Here is a 19238-nt window from a genome sequence, read left to right as displayed (position 1 = left end):
AATAAATGTTGATTGTTTTATGATTGATATTTACAGTAGCAAGATTTTTTTTATATCTTTCAACGATATCATTGATTTGTTCTACTTAATTTCATGGTTATCTTTTTACCAATTATATTCGCATTTCTATTTGATTTTAAATAAAAATATATTTATTATCGAAAGACAAAAATTCATGATTGTTATTTTTATCGGAGATTTCTATACTCCATGTTTGAAATATCAGATTGATTGAACAATGACTTATTTCTAGTTAATTAAACAAATAGTATAATTTCTTACAATTAGCGTTCGTTTCAGTCGGTTTCTTGCGTACCATCAGTGATATATCGTCGAATGTTTTAACATGAAAAGAAGAAAGAGAAGAAGAAGGAGAAGGAAAAGGAGAAGAGAAAAAAGAGAAAGGAGGAGGAGAAGAAGAAGAAGAGGAGGAAAAAGAAAAGAGAGATAAAAGAGAAGAAGAGATAAATAGAATTTGGCGGGCAAACGTTTGACGAATTATCAGCGATCTTATTCGCGTCGCGGCGCACTTGCAACTGAGGACCTACGCGCCGTTCGAGGAGAGGCTGTGCGAAAGGGAGTTAGAAGAGGGTGAGAGTGAGAGAGTGAGTATTCAAGAGAGAAGACGACAGTAGGGATAACGAGAGGGAGAGAATTTTTGTAGGGGAGAGAAAGATGGGTGGATCATAATAAAGAGAATGGTATCAAGAAAATGATCAAATTAGAAGGAGAAAGAAAATAGAAAGAAAGTAAAAAGGTAGGCATCACAATGATTAGACAGACAGACAGACAGAAAGAGAGAGAGAGAGAGAGAGAGAGAGAAAGAATGAATAGCGAAAAGACAGAGAAATCACAATAATTAGAAAGAAGGATAAAGAAAATGAATAATAAAAAGACAGAGAAATTACGATAACGAGAAAAGGGAGAGGAAAAAAGAAATAATAGAAAGATAGAGAAATCACAATAACGAAAAAAGAGGGAAAAAGAAAATGAATAGTAAAAATACAGAAATCACAATATTGAGAAGGAGAGAGAAAGAGAATGAACAAAAACAGAGGGACAGATAGATGGCAATAAAAAGAGAGATATATGATAATAAAAGAAAAGAGAGAGAGAAGAACAAAAAGAGAGGTGGAGAGAGAAAGGGAGGAAGGGAGAGAAAAGAAGAAAGGGAGAGATCAAAATAAAGTGAGAAAGAGAGAGAGAGAGAGCATTATCAAAAGAGGGTTTAGAACTACGGAGAAGAAAACAAAAAGAATAAGGGCGTAAGAAGTTTCTTGGCCAACTACGATATCTTGATGACGTTTAACCTTTATCAACGATGTCTTATCAGTCGCTTTTTATCATTTCAGATCGTGCAACATCCGAACGTTATCTCTTTGTTTATTGTTCGTCTATTTATTTTATCCACTCATCTTTTCTCTCTCTCTCTAATCTTTGTTTACTCGTTTAATAAACGTTTGTTTAGCTTCCTCGTTTTCATTTCCACTTATACAATTTTATTTAATTCTTTCTCTCTCTCTCTCTCTCTCTCTCTCTCTCTCTCTTTCTTTCTGTTATTTAGATAACCATTATAATACTCGGTGATTGGTGATTATAAATAAATATTTACGGACTCGTCTCTTTCAATTTTGGACGCTTCGTAAAAAGCTGACAAAGGCTTGAATAAAAATAAAAAAGAAAAAAAAATAGTTTCATAACCGAACGTAAAAACTTTTTATCTGGTTTCTTAATAAAACGTTAAGTATTGTATCGCTTTCGTTCTCGTTTCACATGGGTGTTCTTCCTTTTTTGAATAACTTTATATCACCCCGTATTCTCTATCTCTTCTTTTTCTGATCTGGTACATAATCGTTTTTATGGACACTTCGTTGAAAAAGAAATTTATTGAAAAAGTTGAAAGGAAAGATTAACTTCGATGATCTTCCTTCTTCGAAAGATGTACAGGGTAATACAAAAATTGTTAGGCGATTTCATATATAGAAATCAATAAACTATTTTTCCAGACTTTTCGTATTAATGTATTTTTTTTTCCTTTTTTTTCAGATTGTTACAAGCTGGACATTGTAGCTTTTACAATTTTCGGAACATTTGGCCCAAATTGTATAAATATCGAGATATGTCATTATCTATCTGTATAATATGACGATACCGCAGGAATTAGAAATATTTGATAAAGCGATAACTATCCAATTTCATTTCAACGAAATGGCGAATGCTTAACAGATGTATACACGATGAAATATTGGATATACTGACGAAGCACGTTTTGATGCTTGTAATAGAGACCATTCAGAATATTGTGTTCGAAATTCCTACTACGTGAGTCGATCCCTTCTACATGATGGTTGTATTGCTTCCACATGAATATAGAGAAAATTACTATTCACAGAGGTGACATTGAAGCAGTCACGACTTTATCTATACGTTTAAACTGTCTTTTAAATTTCATCAACATCCTAATCCGCTTATACGCTATTGTGTTCGGGATAAAATCATTTTTTTCTGTTCTATATAAAAAAAAAGAGAGAGAGAGAGAAAAAAAAGAAAAAGAACGGAAATTTACAATTTTCTTGGCAAAAAATTTTATTCATCGAACAAATTCAAGTAAGAACGTTACGCAAATCTCGTTTCAAAGATTGTCTCTATCATTCTCTATCTGCTTTGAACATTTACATAAACTCTACGAAGAAACTTGATTAGAAACTTCATGACTGCAATTTCAATCGAGGACTGGATTTTAAACATTAATGTCACGTATTAGATCGGTTGCTTTTTTTTTCTTTTTTTCTTTTCTTTCTTTCTCTTTCTTCTTCTTTCTTTCTTCCCTCATAGATAATAAATATTGGGTAAAGTATTCAAACGTGTTGAAAGATAACAGAATGATAATAAAAGTTCCTTTAACATGAGATATTCATATATATATACATATATATATATAGCGTGATAGACACTTCTAACGTCATTAGGGTCATGACATACAGATACCTTTCATTTCTCTTTTCCTTTCCATTCCATTACATTTCCTTTCGTCTTTGTCTTTTTTATTAAGTTTTATCTTAAACAACGAAGTTGCCTTCGCGTAAAATTATAATTTTAAACAAATCGATCGGACGTAAATAATCCTCGATAAACATTGTAGACAGGGGAATATTGTAACGATGCTTTAAGGGACATCGAATGTTCTCCGATGGGAAAAATCATTCGGTATGCTCAAGGTTTATGGAGCGTCGCCACTTTTCTACGTATTCTTATGTCTCTCACGTTTCTTTGAAAACTCGATCGATATTACTTAACGCCTTCCATGCTGCCTTATGGTGGTGTAAATAAAAGAAAAAAGGAAGTAAAAAAAAGAAAGGAAATGAAAATGAAATTTAAGAGGAAAATATAAAATATAAATATTTCGATAATGCAAATTCAAATATGGAGTTTTACATGTATGTACGTATAAGGTTTAAACCATATATAAAATAATACGTACTTCGAAAAAGTGAATTTAAAAGGAAAGAGAGAGAGAGAGAGAGGGAGAGAGAGAGACAGACAGAAACGATAAAAAGTTATAAAATATATAAGATAAAAAAGTCGAGAGTAACCTAGTCTCTGAGATAGCTAAGAAAAAAAGTAATGGGAAAGTGAAATCTAAGAAACTTTGGAAGATTGAAGGAGACGGCAATAACACTGTGTATGTTGATAAAATCTTCATGACCTATGACCACTATCTTGAGAAATAAAAATCAGAAGAATAATAAATAAGAATTATTGATATATATATATATATATATTTTCTTTCTACACTTTATCTCGAAATAATATTGCCTTGGCTAATAATATATTTATGATGAAAAACGATACTTTTCCAATCGATACCTCAACAATAAATTATGTAATATAAGAAAGAAAATATAATTTCTGTCATATTAATTATTAATTAATTAATTAAAGTCGATAATATAGGGATCGGTAAGTATAAACGGTTGATAAAGCAGGATACTTAAAAAAAAAGTGATTAATACCATCAGCATCGATCTATTTTATCGAGTTATCTCGATAAAGTAGAAACCTTCTTATCGTTTGATTTAAAAGACTACAGATACTACAGATTTTTTATATTTTACTTTCTTCTTAGAATTATCTTTCAATTTCTTTTCTTACATTATTCTTCAACTTTAATTCTTAGAAAAAGATAATCAATGTAAATAAAGTATAAACAATGAATTGATAAAACAGTTTAATGTAAAGTTAAGACTGTTGATTACTAAAGTTTCAATTTATTTTCTCTCTCTCTCTCTCTCTCTCTCTCTCTCTCTCTCTCTCTCTCTCTCTATCTATCTCTATCTCTCCCTTTTTCAATTTTATTCTATATTCTAATCGTTAAATCTCTATGTAACCTCATTTCCACGACAGCACTTTGCATTTTCATAAGCTCCTTCTCGTTGATCGATGCCTCGGAGCAGACAAAAGTTCTTGAAACATGACAGACCGAGACAACGTCACATTATACGTACATTACATGTAGCTTCGAGCAAGAACAAGAAAAATTCACGAAAAGGTCAGATTCCTCTTTTTCTTCTTCTTTTTTTGTATTGCAACGAGGCAAAGGAAATCTTTGTTTTCTCGTATCACAACGTTGAAAAGCATGATCTTTGAATTCTGCTAAAGAAAAAGAAAGAGACAGAGAGAGAGAGAGAGAGAGAAACAGAATGAAAGAAACTTTCACCCTATATCACTCCATTCCTTGTCTTATTAAATTCAATAAAATGTAATTTTCGAAAATATATTTCTTCGAAGACTACCGATCAAGAAAACCTATCTATCTATCTATCTATCGATTTACATAGATAGATATTTTTTGTTCATTTTCCAAAGAAACGTGATTAAATTCGACCAGAGATAAAGGTCGAATTGATTCAACGGGAAGGGGAAAGAGAGTGGAAACTCTAGCGACACTTGTACTATTTTTCAGAGCTTAAACGAATGGGAATACCAATCGAGTGGTGTTGGAGAGTGGATTGGAGGAAAAAAAGAACAAAAAAAAAAGAAAGAAAAAAAAATTGTATTAAACGTTGAATTGCTTTGACATTGATTGCAACATTCGATACTTCGACACGTACTCATAACGATTTCTTGTTTTCTTTTTCTTCCCCTACACACGCCCAATACAAAATCTAAATTATTATTATCATTATTTTAATTAAAATAATTTTTTCCTATATATAGACAAGACGCAAAGAGATAGACTATAATTATTTACCAATAATTTTCAATCGTTCCAATTCGTTGCACAAGAAAGAAAATAAAAAAAAAATAAAAAGATAAAAACAAAGAAAAATAGAAAGGAAAATAAAAAAAGGATAAAGAACCCTGAGAATGGTCTAGCATCGAAAAGGGTAGTCATTGGATAAGAACGGAAAAGGGTCGTAGAAGCTGAAAAATAGGTGAAGGCTTTATAGAGAATACCTTTGACGGATCGTCGCGTGAGATTGGTGATCGACTCGATTGCCGGTCGGTGATCGTAAAGGAGAAAACGCTTGGGAAGGCTGTTTTACGAAGTAAAAGAAGAAGAGAGATGAAGAGAGGAAGAAGAGAAAGAAGAACAAGAAGAAGAAGAAGAAGAAGAAGAAAATGTGAAACTCAGCCTTTTTCGAGAGAGAGAAAGAGAGAGAGAGGGAGCGAGGGGGAGGAGAGAGACTCTTTTCTCTCTCACGATCAGAGTTACAGGTGGTTGCTCCTATCGAGAAGAGTAAAGTAAGATAGAAGAGAGAGAGAGAGAGAGAGAGAGAGAGAGAGAGAAATAAAAAAGTAAAAAAAAATAAAATAAAAAAAAAGAAGAAGAAAAATTAGAACAATGATATTCACTTTGATTTTGAAGTGAATTTCTCCTTCGCTCTTTTTCCTTTCTACGTTTATACTTTTTCTTTCCTTTTCCTCCTCGCTCCTTCTTTATTTATTTCTTCCTCGTGCAAAATAAATAATAAACGAGGTAATCTTATTCAAAAAAAGGACGGATATGTGAAACCTCGAGAAAAGCTTGCAGAGCTTTGGAATGAGTTAAAAGCTGAAACCGGAGCTTTCTCGTTTCCTCTCTGATATCGCTTTAATATATAGAATCGCGGGTTAAGGAGGAAATAAATCGTTTTGCGGAAAACCATGTAGAAGAGAATAAAAGCGAGAGACGTGGCCATATCGTCTTTGATAATAGTAGTAAAGACTGTACTCCGGTCAGACGTTGATAGGTGACGCATTTTAAATTATTTCTGAGTTTTTATATATATTCACGTATGTATCTATGCGTACGTATGTATAATTCCTAGAAGCTTTATTAAAAAGTAATATTAAGAATATGCAAAAAGATTTTAGCTTCTCGTTTCTTTTTCTTTCTTTTTTTTTTGCAAATAGTTTCAGTATATTGCTTAGTATTTTCTCGTTTATAATACGTAAAAAAAAATGAATAGAAATATTAAAGGAATGTCAATTGAATGTTCGAAAGCTTTCAGGTTTTTCTTTTCATTTTGATACTTTTAGTACGTTCCTGAGTATTCCTCAATTGTAACCTGCGATAAAAGTATTGAAAAGAAATGTTAAGAGAAATTCAATAAAATTCCTTGAAAGCTTCGTAGACATTTTCACTCTTGCAATATTTTCGATATATCCCCCGAAGCCATTCTTTTCAAATTTGTAATATGAAAAAAAAGAAACAAAAAAGAAAAAAAGAAAAAACCGTCACGCTTCGCAATCTACATTTAACTTTCAAATTTCAAATACATACTTGTCTTTGATACCGATCTATATAGAAAAAAATACACAGTGTTCTCATCATTTTTGTCATTCATTTTTTCCACTCAGAAAAAACGAAAACAAATAAAAAAAAAAAAATAAAAAAAAATAAAAGAATGAAAAGAAAGGATAAAAAAATATGAAAAAAAAAGAAAGAAAAAAGAGAAGATTGGAAAAAAACAAAAAGTAATATATAAAACATCCCACTGATTCACGCAAACGAGTAAAACGTAAGCCAGCGAACTCTAACAAACTACAAACTATGGTATTATCCCTGACTCCGTGCGAAGCTTTTTACCGAAGGGTAGAAACGAGAAGAGGAGAGTAGAAGGGTGCATGAGATAGTAGGGGTAGGAGGGTAGTGTCAGTCGTAGGCGTAGCAGAGAGAAAGATAGATAGAACAACGAAGCTAGTGGCGCCAGACGAGAAAACGAGGAACTTCTTTCGGGGTGGAGGAGAAGTGTGCAAGGTTTAGCCGAGCTTCCAGGTCCTCGTTCAGTCGTGCGAGAAGCGAGGGTCGCGCAAGCTCGCGAGCCCTTCGTTGTATTGTGAGCTTTCGCTTCTCGACAAGGACGGCTACCGGTGGTGTTGTCTTCGTTTTATACTCTCTCTCTCTCTCTCTCTCCTATTCTCTTCCTCTTCCTTTCTCTTTCTCTCTCACTCTCTCTCTCTCTCTTACTCTCTATCTCTGTCCCTTATTAATTATTTACTCTAAAATTATAGTGTGTATTCGTGAATCTTGTGAAGCGACGAATGATTTAATCAAAAAAGATTTTAATCGAGTGAGAGAGAGAGAGAGAGAGAGAGAGGGGTGAAAAGGAAAGAGAGAAAGAGAGAGAGAGAGAGAGAGAGAGAGAGAGAGAGAGAAAATATAAATAGTGAAAGATAGAGAAAGAAAAGAAAATAAGGAGAAGAGAGAAGGGAGACACAGAAAGGATGGCGTCGAAGAGGAACGAGGAAACGAGGCCACGTCCTGCGTGTGCGAGGTATTCGAGGTTAAATGCAGACGGTGACGACGGGGCTGGCCAGTGATTTTGGTGTTGTTAGCAGCTTCTGATCGAATCAGGTGAGTATTCTGATGTTTGATTTAATCCTCCCACCCTTGAACATTTCCCCTTTTCGAGGATTTTGAAGACTTTTCTCGACGTCTGACCATTTTTACGGATATATCACTTGTTTCTCTTTCATTATCTCCGTTTAATGAATATTATAGGATTTAGTCACGTTGATGATAATTATTATTTTGATTTATAATGTCTGATCTTTTTGTCATCGTCGATCTTATTCTCTCTCTCTCTCTCTCTCTCTCTTATTCGACTTTTTTCTAATCACGTTTTAGAAAGGCGCGTTAAAGGTGTTATTTATTTTCTTTCAAGACGTTATCATTTTTTTTTTCTTTTTATCGTTTGACTCCTTTGCCTTCCTTTTAATTTCTTTCTAAGTTTTTTTTCTCTTTTTCTAATCGTCTGTTTTTTACGACTAAGAGACTGTTTAGTTTTTAATCATTATTTCTTTCTTGTTCTCTTCTGCCGTTTCTTTTTTCGTTCAATACCATTCTATCCCTTTGTTCCCTTATTTTTCGACCGAAAGATTCAAGTTCGGTTTTGAAATCGATTCTCGTCATCTCAAATCATTAGTTACATTCGATCCTGCCATTCGTTCGATCGTCACGAAAAATTTCATTGTCCTCGTAGAAGCCGGGTGTCTACTTCGCTTCTTTCTTTGTAGTCTTCCCTCTACGGAAGAGCAATCAAATTGATCCTCTAACCGGTGTTCTCTTCTCATCTCTTTCTCTCCCAAAGTGAACTCTACTAACTGTTTTTTTATGGCCTTTTTCTTTCTTTCTGCTATTTTTTCTCTTTTTTTCTCATGAGAGTCGATTTTCTGAACAATGAAACCTCCCTTTGATACGCAGGATGTTAATCGAATGAAAGAGAAAATAAACAGAAAAAAGAAAAGGGAAGACTCACAAAATCAATTCTCTGATTTTGCTTTTTCAACGGACGAAGGACTAAACGAATCGAAAGAAAAAGGCGAACCAAAGACAAAAGATGTAATTACCAAGAGCTATTTGTTAATCCCATTAATTACAACGATATAAAAAGATTTAAATAATTATAATTTAATCGATCAACTGAATAATTGAATACTTTTTCGTCGACCTACATTTTGAATATTTTAACGCGATCATTGACTTTTCAAAAATATTATCGTACGTTTCAATTACCATTTCTTTTCAATTTGTAAATTTAAAGCCCTATGAAATGCAGATATTTCTCGAAGGATAACGACGTTAGATCGAAGGATCTCGTTAATGAGTACCGAAAAGTGCCACGTGTTGCCGGCAAATCCTGATTTCTTCGTCTCCACCGGTCTCGATATATTATTTTCATCCCCTTTCTATCGATTCGTTGAGCGAGAGAGGAGAACAACTCTCTCTCTTTCTCTCCCACCTTCTCTCTATCTCTCTCTTTCTTTCTACTCGTCTTTTGACGAAAAATGGGCTGAAGTATCGGTTGCGCGCGTGTGCTCACGGCCCCGATAAAAATAGACGATGTCTATCGTCGATGCAAAGCTAATGAGAGACAAGAGAAACAAGCCGTGTCTCTCTCTTTCTTTCAACACACAACTCTCAATACACACACACACACATCAATTTTTTTTTTTTTTTTTTTTTTTTTTTCTAATGAATATGTACATTTCATTGTCCTAATTAAAAACACGATAAAATTCAATGTCAATATTCATATATAAAAAAAAGAAAAAAAAAAAAAAAGAAAAAACACTAAAGAAATATTGATACATCGTTAGTCTGATTTATTTAATTGTCGTACCACTGTCTAAGTGATTAATATGAAAATAAATTAATTGTTAGATGATACCGAAGAAAAAGAAACTAATAATTTATTTCTGAGAAAAATTGTAATGAGAGATGTGCGTGTATGTAACCACTTTGATGATCAACCATGCGTGTATATATATTTGTACGTATGTAACATATATTTGACTTATATAATTATTCTTTATGATTAAAAACTCGAACTGGATCGATTGATCGATCGATTCTTCGAGTGTACTCCAGTCGACTTGACCTTTCTTTTTTTCTTTCTTTTTTTATGTTAGGAACCTTGAAAGTGACTGTAACATTTGGTTGTCGAGAGAGATAGAAAAAGAGAGAGAGAGAGAGAGAGACAGAGAGAAGAAAAAAGAAAGAAAATGAGAGTTGAAAAGGGAACGTGCCACCATTTTTATTTTGATGTAACAGCTCGTAGAGGCGTCGCAACCTCGTTTTTGTCTCGCACTTCTCTATCATCTTTCCTCTTATTTTTTATTTTTTTTTCTTTCTTTTTTTTCATTTCAGCTCGTAAGCCCTCTTTCTTCCCCGTTTTCTCTCTCTCTCTCTCTCTCTCTCTCTCTCTCTCTCTCTCTCTCTCTGTCTCTTTCTCTCTTTCGTGGTCCGCGATCGATGAACTTGGAAAGTCGAGCCGAAAGGTAAGTACACACGTTGTCTTTCAAACACGGTAGACTTTAACGTTTGGATTGAGACTTTTGAAGTGATGCTGCGAATTGGATCGATTTTCGTAATGGAATAAATAGGCGTCTGAGAGAGAGAGAGAGAGAGAGAGAGAGAGAGAGAGAGAGAGAGAGAGAGAAATTTATTGATTAGTCATCGAGTTACGACTATAATTTATATTTGAAAAACAAATTCATGTCTTTATTCTTTCTTTTTTTTCTATATTTCTAAAGTATTACTTTTTAAATCGTTGTAAGTGCGATTGAAAAAAAGAAAAGAAATCGATGTCTTTATTATTTATATTTTTATTCATAATATTTGTATATTTCTTTTGATGACAAAAAAGAAAAAGAAAAAAAATTAGAAACAGTTTTAAAAGAGAAAGGTTTGAATAATATGCGAGTAATATTTTCCTTTTTTTTAAATTGTTACGAATTTAATTTGAAATTATAAAAAGTGGAAAAAAGACAAAAAAAAAAAGAAGTACGAAAAAATTCTGTTAGAATTCACTAATGATAATAAAGAATAAAATAAAATAAAACGAAATAAAAAGAAATAATAATGGACGTAAAAGAATAGAGAGAAAATATAGTAGTTATTTTTTATCCATAAAATAATAGGAGAATTTCTCTTAGTCGAACTTGATAACTTTATGATCGTTATTATAGCGATTCGTGGAATTTGCACGTAATCAACGATGTTCCCACTTGAATGGAGCTTAGTGGTGGAGGCTGACCTTTAAAATCATCCTTACTCAACCACCTACACACAAAATAGGCCAAGAGATGATTTATTTATTTTCGAAATAATTTCGTTGATAATAACAAACACGAACAATTCCAATACGATTATAAGTTCTATATTTTCTAGATACTTATCACAAAATAACATGATACCGTTATAAAAAATATGCTTTTTTCATTTTTTAATAAACTATTAATGTATTTTTTCTGATATTGTTATTATTATTATTACTATTGATGATTTTTTTCATTCAATATTCTTTTTTTAAATTTATAAATTCAATATATATATATATATTTACTTGTTCCAGTTCGTGTAATCGAAAATGTTTGACGAAGGAAGATGTTTCTCGATAAACCACCATCTTTTTTTTTTATATTTCATTTATCTGTCTACTGCACGTTCGCGTCACGTGAAAATCGAGGGTGGAAATGCTTTTGCCTCGAGAGTCGTTTGCATTCGATATCTCGTCGACACGAGTGCTTTCTGCCGTCGATTGCTGACCTAAATGATTTTTTAAGAAAGAGAACAAAAAATAATCATGATAATTATTACAATAATCATTATAAAATATTGATCTTTTCTACTGAATATTATTGTTCTCTTCTTATTTCTTTTTTATACGTCCTTGAAGAATATACTTTTCCATCGTCGCATATGGGACTAAAATATATGTAAGAATGCTGACGATGGGAAAAGAGAAATCTGAGAGAGAGAGAGAGAGCACTGTTATTCTCTTGCACGTTCTGCAAGCAGAGTATTGAATCAGACCTTTTTAAAAGGCTCAAAAGTGGAATTACTTTGAGCGTGAAACGTAATAAAGAACGATTGTGAGAAATTGCCAGGATATAAAGGTTACGAGATATATTACTATACAAAGTTATATAATTCTATTGCAAAACTATTTTCTATGATCAATAAACATGTATCTGCTAAAGAAACGAAGAATAACTAGAATCTTTGAATTTATTAAATTTGTATAGATTTCCCTTTTTTTTTTTTATTATCTCTTGAAACTCAATTCTACAATTGTATATATTAATTAATAACATAGAAATATATACTTCCTACTCGGAGTTTCAATTTCTTTTCTGTTTTTCCCTGTTTTATTTTTTTTATTTTTCCATTTCAATCGATGGGAATAGTTTAACTCGTTCACATTTATTTATTTATAAACTCGATAACGTCGAAATCGTACGAGATAAATAAATTTTAAAAAGAAAAAAGATGGAAAAAAAAGGAAAAAGATTTGAAACGTTAACTAACAATACAAATAATCCATAGGAATGAATTTTTAAACAATCAAAACTGACTCGCGTTCACATTCAATTATTTATCAATTTGTTCATCCATTCGTTCATCCATCTATCTGTTTCTCTCTCTCTCTCTTTCTCTTTCTCTTTTGCCAGAGGAAAAATTGGCCCTCGAGTTATTTCCCCTGCGGAAAAGACGTAATTGTGCACAGAAAATCGATCGTCCTCAACCATAGACTTTTATAAGCGAGTCTTAACGAATCTGACGATTTATCGTCTTCGATGAGAGACATTCCCCCTTCTGAATAAATTTATTTCTTTTTACTCCTTTTTCTTTTCTCTTTTTTCTTCACTTTTTCTTTATTATCTCTTGAAACAGCTAATAATATCGTTAAAAAACGCTCGTTAAATTTTCATTTCAATCGTTACCGACTTATCGATAGAATTACTTTCAATAATAAAAAGAGCATTCATTTTTCTACAATAACAATAATAATAATAATAACAATAATAACAATAACTTAATTGTTATCAATAAATAATAATAAATCGATCGTTAACGAGAATATCCCTTCGAAAAAACTGAACGTAAAAAAGTAATAAATTAAATAAATACTAAGAATAACATGAAAAAATAACGTATTTACAAACAATTCATCTCCGCAAAATAATAATAATAACAACGATAATAAATTTTTGAATGAATGAAAAAAAAGAAAAAAAAAAAAAACTAGAAAGACAGAAAAAAAAAGAGAAATGAAAATAAAAGTAAAAATAGAAGAATAATATAAAATGATAACGAACTGATTCGAAAGACTAAGAAAATAAATAATAATAATAATAACAATTATTATTATTATAATTATCACACACAAAAAAAATAAAAGTTAATAAATGTGAAATATAAAAGATACTAAACATAATATACTTATTTGGTGGAATAAAAGAGGACAGAGAGATATCACTCTTTTCCCCGAAAAGTTCCTTCGTTTCTCAGGCAAACGGACATTCCGATAAATGGAGTCTTAAATGCATTTAACGAACTAACGCTTTGTATTATCTCCTCGAAGTCTCAGTAACTAGAGTAGATAGAATAGGCTTCCGTTGTTCCCCTCGAAGGACTATTCGAAAGTTACTGCTACCTTTTAAAGGAGATTGAGGGAGAAAGAGAGAGAGAGAGAGAGAGAGAGAGAGATAGAGATAGATAGAGATAGAGAGAGAGAGAGAGAGAGATAGAGAGAGAGAGAGAGAGAGAAGATTCGATGTAGAACAATCGATTGATGCGCCATCATCATCGACGTAGTTAAACATCCGCTTATATCTGTAGAATAAGCTATGAGTCGTCAAAATTAAAGAGAAGAGATTACTCAAAGTATTAAAGAAACAAAGAGAGAGACAGAGAGACAGAGAGAGAGAGAGAGAGAGAGAGAGAGAGAGAGAGAGAGAGAGACCGAGAAATACATAGAGATGGAAATAAAGATAAAAAAAAAAAAAAAAAGTTATACAACTTTTATAATCCTCAAAAGAAGAATCGTTGAGAAAGTTAGTATAATTACCTATCTCGGAAGATTATTTTTTCATGGCTTTAAAAAGGAAATGAAGAAAAAAGATATATATTTATCTGTGCGAGCGTGTATGTGTATAAAATTAGAATTGGAAAATGCTCAATGAGGATCAGGTTAAATTCATTTTTAATATTTCTTTGTAATCGAAATAGATATTCTCTCTCTCTCTCTCTCTCTCTCTCTCTCTCTCTCTCTCTCTCTCTCTCTCTCTCTTTTTCTCTGTGAAGGAGTTTTACATCTTTTATTTCTCTTATTTATCGGAAAACTTTACTATGTATAAACGCGAATGTTAAGATATTATTTATTAATTTGTTTTTTTAATCTCATGAGATCACGAAAATCGATAACAATAAATATAGATTGAAAGGAAGGTAGCAAAAATATTGTTGGTACATTTTATCTTCCTTTCCTTTCTTTTCTTTTGTATTCATTTTTCTGTATTCTTTTTTCTTTTCATAAGGAATTTAGCATAAGAAACGATATCGTATGTTTAATAAGAAAATAATGGAATCTCACCGGCATACGGTGTTACTATACCGAGTGGTAAAAAGCAGGCTATCTCGTCCGGACCATCCATTAGCCTGGTAAAACGCGAATCCACCCGTAAATTAATATAACCGATGGACTTTTATCGGATAATGAAGACTTTATCTCTCTCTCTCTCTCTCTCTCTCTTTATATAGGCATGGAAGATGGAAAGGCAATATACCTGGTTTTTACTCTCTTTCTCTCTCTTTTTTTTTATGGCAACTATTAGTTTTAGCACTAATCGAGTTCCAGACAGTACTCTCTCTCGCTCTCTATCTCTTTCTCTCTCTCTTGTTCTCTATTTATCTATCTTTTTCTCTCTACAATAAGACTACCTGTTAATTTAATTAACGTTAGATCTTCTCAATCTCCGTTCATTGACCTTACTCAATTTCTGTGTGCCGTTATTTTAATTAAAACAATTTACGATTTATAAATGAAGATTTTTCGGTGAAAAAAAAATTCGAGTTCTTTAAAAATTCGTCATTTATTACATTTTCGTAAAAATTAGGAATAGAGAAAAGATCGTCTCTTATCTTTTTCTATTTGTTACGTAAGTGTAAATGAAAAAAAAAATTATTGTTCAGGAAAAAACCAAGTAACAAATAAAATATTTTTATATTCTTTGAGTTTTTGACGTATCATTGACGTAACATGTCCGACGTTAGTGAAGCTTCCGTACAACTCACGTTTCGAATCGAGTATGCGACACGTGCTTCCGCCATTCATGTTTGCCTTCGATCATTTGTTCGTTTGTTTGTTCGTTCGTAACGCACGCGTGCATCCGGGAAACAGATATGCGTTTAAACACTCTGTTATCTATTATATAAAGACTGAGACATTTTCTAAATATAGTTTTAATTCTTTGTCAAATTCTAATTGGAAATATGTTTACAAATACCATTTAGATTTCTGCATAGTTTCTTCCCTTTTTCTTCCATCTAACGTTCAAAAAATATGTCGATTATAATTAAAAGTTAAAAATGATATAATTTTTAAGGCAAAGCCAAATTTTCATTCAATATGTAATTTGAAAGTTATTCGAACTATGAATATCTAATGGCTCGTTCTGTATATGTGTATGTATACATCTACGTAAGTATTTATATATGTATGCGTTGATAAGGCAGTTCTACCATATTTCGTCTAAAACGTAGAAGCTATCGTCGTTTTCGTTGATGCAAGATCGGCTATCGAAAACGTTTTTAAAGCTTTGAAAAGCACAGGTGCTCTCGATCGGTGCACTTCTTTACTTCGAATATCTATTGTCATTGGTTGTTCCTTTCTCGACGTCGCAAGCTCGACTCGACCTATACCTCTTTCCTATCTACGAGTTAACTTCGATCTTTCATCATCGAGAAAACTCAAAAAAAAAAAGAAGAAAAAAAAACATATGTGTCTTCATTCATTTCTCAATGAATGAACGGACATGATTATAAAAGTAACTTAATTGAAAAATAATTACTTAGACAGAACGCGTCGTAAGATAAAAGAAATGTGTATTATTTATGTTTTACTAATATTTTTGTTTAATAAAACATGTAAATTTTTAATTTTGAAATATATTAATAATTAATAATACATTGCTATATTTTCTTAACGATATAATAAAAGAATTTGAATTTGAATGAAATTCTTGTTTTTCATTTTATTAATCGGGCGAAGATCTAAGAATAAATTTAGTTTCCATCGATTCGAAACGTAAAATAAAGCGTCGATTCGAGTAAAAGAATTTCTAGAAAAGAAAAAGATATTGGAAGAGAGAGAGAAGTCGCTTAGTTTTGCCGTTCCGAATGGAGATAGCAGGTGTCTACACAGATCCAGATGTACTTACGATGCTACTTCTTTCATCCCCTTCCCACTTCTTTTCGATGTTGTGAATACTTTTACACGTCTATTTCCTTCCCCATACGCTTTTATGCGTTTTCTTTACGTGACCAATCCGATGAAACTTTTCAAAGTATCGTCACGTCTAGCTCTTTTCTCTTTCTACGAAGAACAAAATTTTAATTAGAATTACTTTAACGTGCGTAGAGATACTATTACGTTCGAGATTAATATTCATATAAGAAGGTAAATGGATAATTAATTATTAAAGATAGACATGCAAATTTTTTTTCTTTAAGATTAATTGTCCTCATTAGATAAGCACTCTGAATCAAAATAATATATAACTAATAAATTTAGAAAAAGAGAGAATTAAAATGAATCCTTTGGAGACATTTTAAAACGTCGAAACATTTTATTTTCTTGTTCATCTTTTTTATGTCGAATGAAAAATCGATAAACAAGTTTTTAATATTCTTTTTTGTTATCGTTCTGTCGTTGATACAAAGAAACATAGGTGGATAGGAAGTTTTATCTCACGTTCCGCACTCGATCAACTCTGAATAAAAGTCAAGAAATCTTTTTTCCTTAGAGACGAATAAAAAAAGAAAAGAAACGGAAAGGAAAGAAAATAAAAAAAGGCAAAAGAGAAAAAAACAGGGAAAAGATTTGGCTTATTTCTCACGATTCGTTTTCGTACCAATCATGCTCACGTATGGCTGCGTTTTTCCTTGGGATTTATCGCGTTACATCGTCTTCTCGAATGCTCGATTTTGAAATCCTCGAAGGAATCTCTCTTGGAAACACGAAGACATTTTTATTCGATCGATTTAGTGTCGCAATTTTATCTAACAATTTTGTTATATTACTTTTTATATTTCACGATATTTTTCCTCGTTTCATTTCTTTTTTTCTTTCTTTTTTCTTCAACCTAATTTTTGAATTGATTTAAAAATTACATAAAAATGTATTGTATTTTAATAATAATAAAATTCAATAGGAAATATATGGCAATAAAACGTCGATTATTTTCTTTCTTCAACTCTATTCAAAAATGGAAACGATATTGTGAAAATTAACTAATTCACATTGATCGTTTAATTAATTAATTATTTAATAATGAAATATTGTGAAGTATACAGTTAGATTACTTATTACAATGAAATTGTTTAATACTCGATCGATATTTTCGTAATTGACGTTACCTATTGTATTCGATCATTCCAAAAGACGATGTTAAAATAATGAAATCCTTATTGGAAAGATTAACAATGTATACATTGATATTCCGATTTACAAAAGAGATGAGGGGATTAAATTTAGCCATTTCTATGATCCGTTCTACATTCTCAGAGCTTTCCCTTTGTCTTTTCAACGCGATCATCGATTCGTTCTGATCCGAGTAAATACTCTCAATACAATTCTAAACCAATGGGATTCTCTAGGTACGCTATAATAACGTTATCTTCGCGTTGCAGCTAGGATCTTTAAGCAGCTTCCGACCACTGATCCTTTCTCTTCTCGATACGTCATTATTTTCCATTAGACACGTTCGACATATGTAGGCCTACAAAACTTTTTAGATTGTCTCAAAAATCAATTAATCTTTTTTCGAAACTTTTTAGGCTAATTTTCTTTCCTTTCTCTCTCTCCGTCTCTCTCAGAAATTGCAAAATTGCAAGCCTAACAAGCCTGAAAAGTATCGAAAAAAGGGTAATCGATTTTTAAAACTACTTAGAAACTTTTGGCCCATCCTGTATACATACATATAAAGACATAGATATAGATTTTTGCCGAAAGTGAAAAGAACATTCTCAAATGATTATGCTAATACGAAGGTGATTATCGCGAATCGTCGTGTACTTAGGGAAAGGCTCAGCAAAGTCAGAGACTCAAGTCCGGTTAATCCGAGTTCGATTGCGGTTTATCGAACAGGTTTGAACAAATCTCCGATTAAGTCCGAACGAAAGTGAAAGAGTGAGAGAGAGAGAAAGAGAAAGAGAGAAAGAGAGTGATAAAAAAAGAAAGAAAGAAAGAGAGAGAGAGAGGGGGGGGGGATCCTGCCATAAAAAAATTTAATGATTCTGCTAATGCAAACAAAAAGTAAATTACACGGTGTCTGCTAATGTGTGTTAACATTAGAGAAACAAATTGGAGAGGCGTGTTCTATTTTCATTTTTTTTTTTAAAGTATCTTTAGTAGTAACACAATGGCTTGAATAATGTATGAATGCATTTCGTTCTCGAAATCTATCTGTATGCGTATACTTATGTGTATGTGTATGTATGTGTGTACTTGACGTATTTTTATGTACTCATGAACGTCCACGCACATAGAAGTGTTCTAATTAATACGTATTTGCACGTTTGGTGTCCGCCAAATACAAATATTGAAAGCCCTCTTCTGCTTTTCCACTTGTTACTATTGTGATTTTTTTATTATGTTTCCTTTTTGTTTTTTTATTGCTCCCGGTGTTCTCTTCCATTCGAGAGAATGAATATCTCGATAATGTTACAAAAGAAAATAGAGAAAGAACGAATGAAATTGTTCGTTAAAATTTATTATCTTTAAATTAACATGTTGATTGTGCGGTGTAACGAGGGGGCGGCGAGGAACGGGACGGGAGAGTGGTTTTTGGGGTTAACCCATTATTCAAGTAATACACGGGATCAACGATGACGATTAAAAACGTGAAATGGTATCTATCAATATTCATAGGAATTTTTGGCGGCGTTTAATTTTCTGATATTTTTCTTAGAGAAGAAAAAAAAAAGAAAAGAGAGAGAGAAAAAAGAACGATTTTTGTGAAAGCACGTAAAAAATTGTAGGATGATAGAAAAATTTCATTAAAAAAACTATAGCTCCATGAGATAAATCGGTATAAGCGAAAAAAAGAAAAAAGAATCAAAATAAAAAAAGAGAGAGAGAGAGGGAGGGAAGAAAAGGCAGAAAAAAAGGAATATAACTCTCTCGTCTAGTTTTATAACGTTTCGTTTTATGGTTTTATGGGAAAGAAGTTTCCTAGTGTTAGTA

The 19238-nt window shown here is 32.0% G+C and overlaps 2 protein-coding genes across 11 annotated transcripts in view; one reads left to right on the top strand and one right to left on the bottom strand.

Annotated features, from left to right (window-relative positions):
* Positions 1 to 19238, bottom strand: part of LOC127068575 (synaptotagmin-5) — a 95523-nt gene that overhangs the window by 35739 nt on the left and 40546 nt on the right. For 2 of the 8 annotated variants that reach the window (XM_051004901.1, XM_051004900.1), the window contains exon 1: positions 283 to 509. The exons of the other annotated variants lie outside the window; for them this stretch is intronic. The gene's annotated coding sequence lies outside the window, so the exon portion shown is untranslated. Of the gene's footprint in view, positions 1 to 282; positions 510 to 19238 lie in introns of those variants that run through there. 8 annotated transcript variants of the gene reach the window in all.
* Positions 7211 to 19238, top strand: part of LOC127068573 (uncharacterized) — a 49791-nt gene continuing 37763 nt past the window's right edge. Inside the window, exons 1-2 of one of the 3 annotated variants that reach the window (XR_007782978.1) lie at positions 7211 to 7356; positions 7498 to 7840. The gene's annotated coding sequence lies outside the window, so the exon portion shown is untranslated. Of the gene's footprint in view, positions 7841 to 19238 lie in introns of all 3 variants that reach the window. The other 2 variants (XR_007782979.1, XM_051004889.1) reach the window with 2 other exon arrangements.

The sequence above is a fragment of the Vespula vulgaris genome, chromosome 13, assembly GCF_905475345.1.
Source record: "Vespula vulgaris chromosome 13, iyVesVulg1.1, whole genome shotgun sequence".
NCBI lineage: Eukaryota > Metazoa > Arthropoda > Insecta > Hymenoptera > Vespidae > Vespula > Vespula vulgaris.
This window is presented reverse-complemented; position numbering and strand designations above follow the sequence as displayed.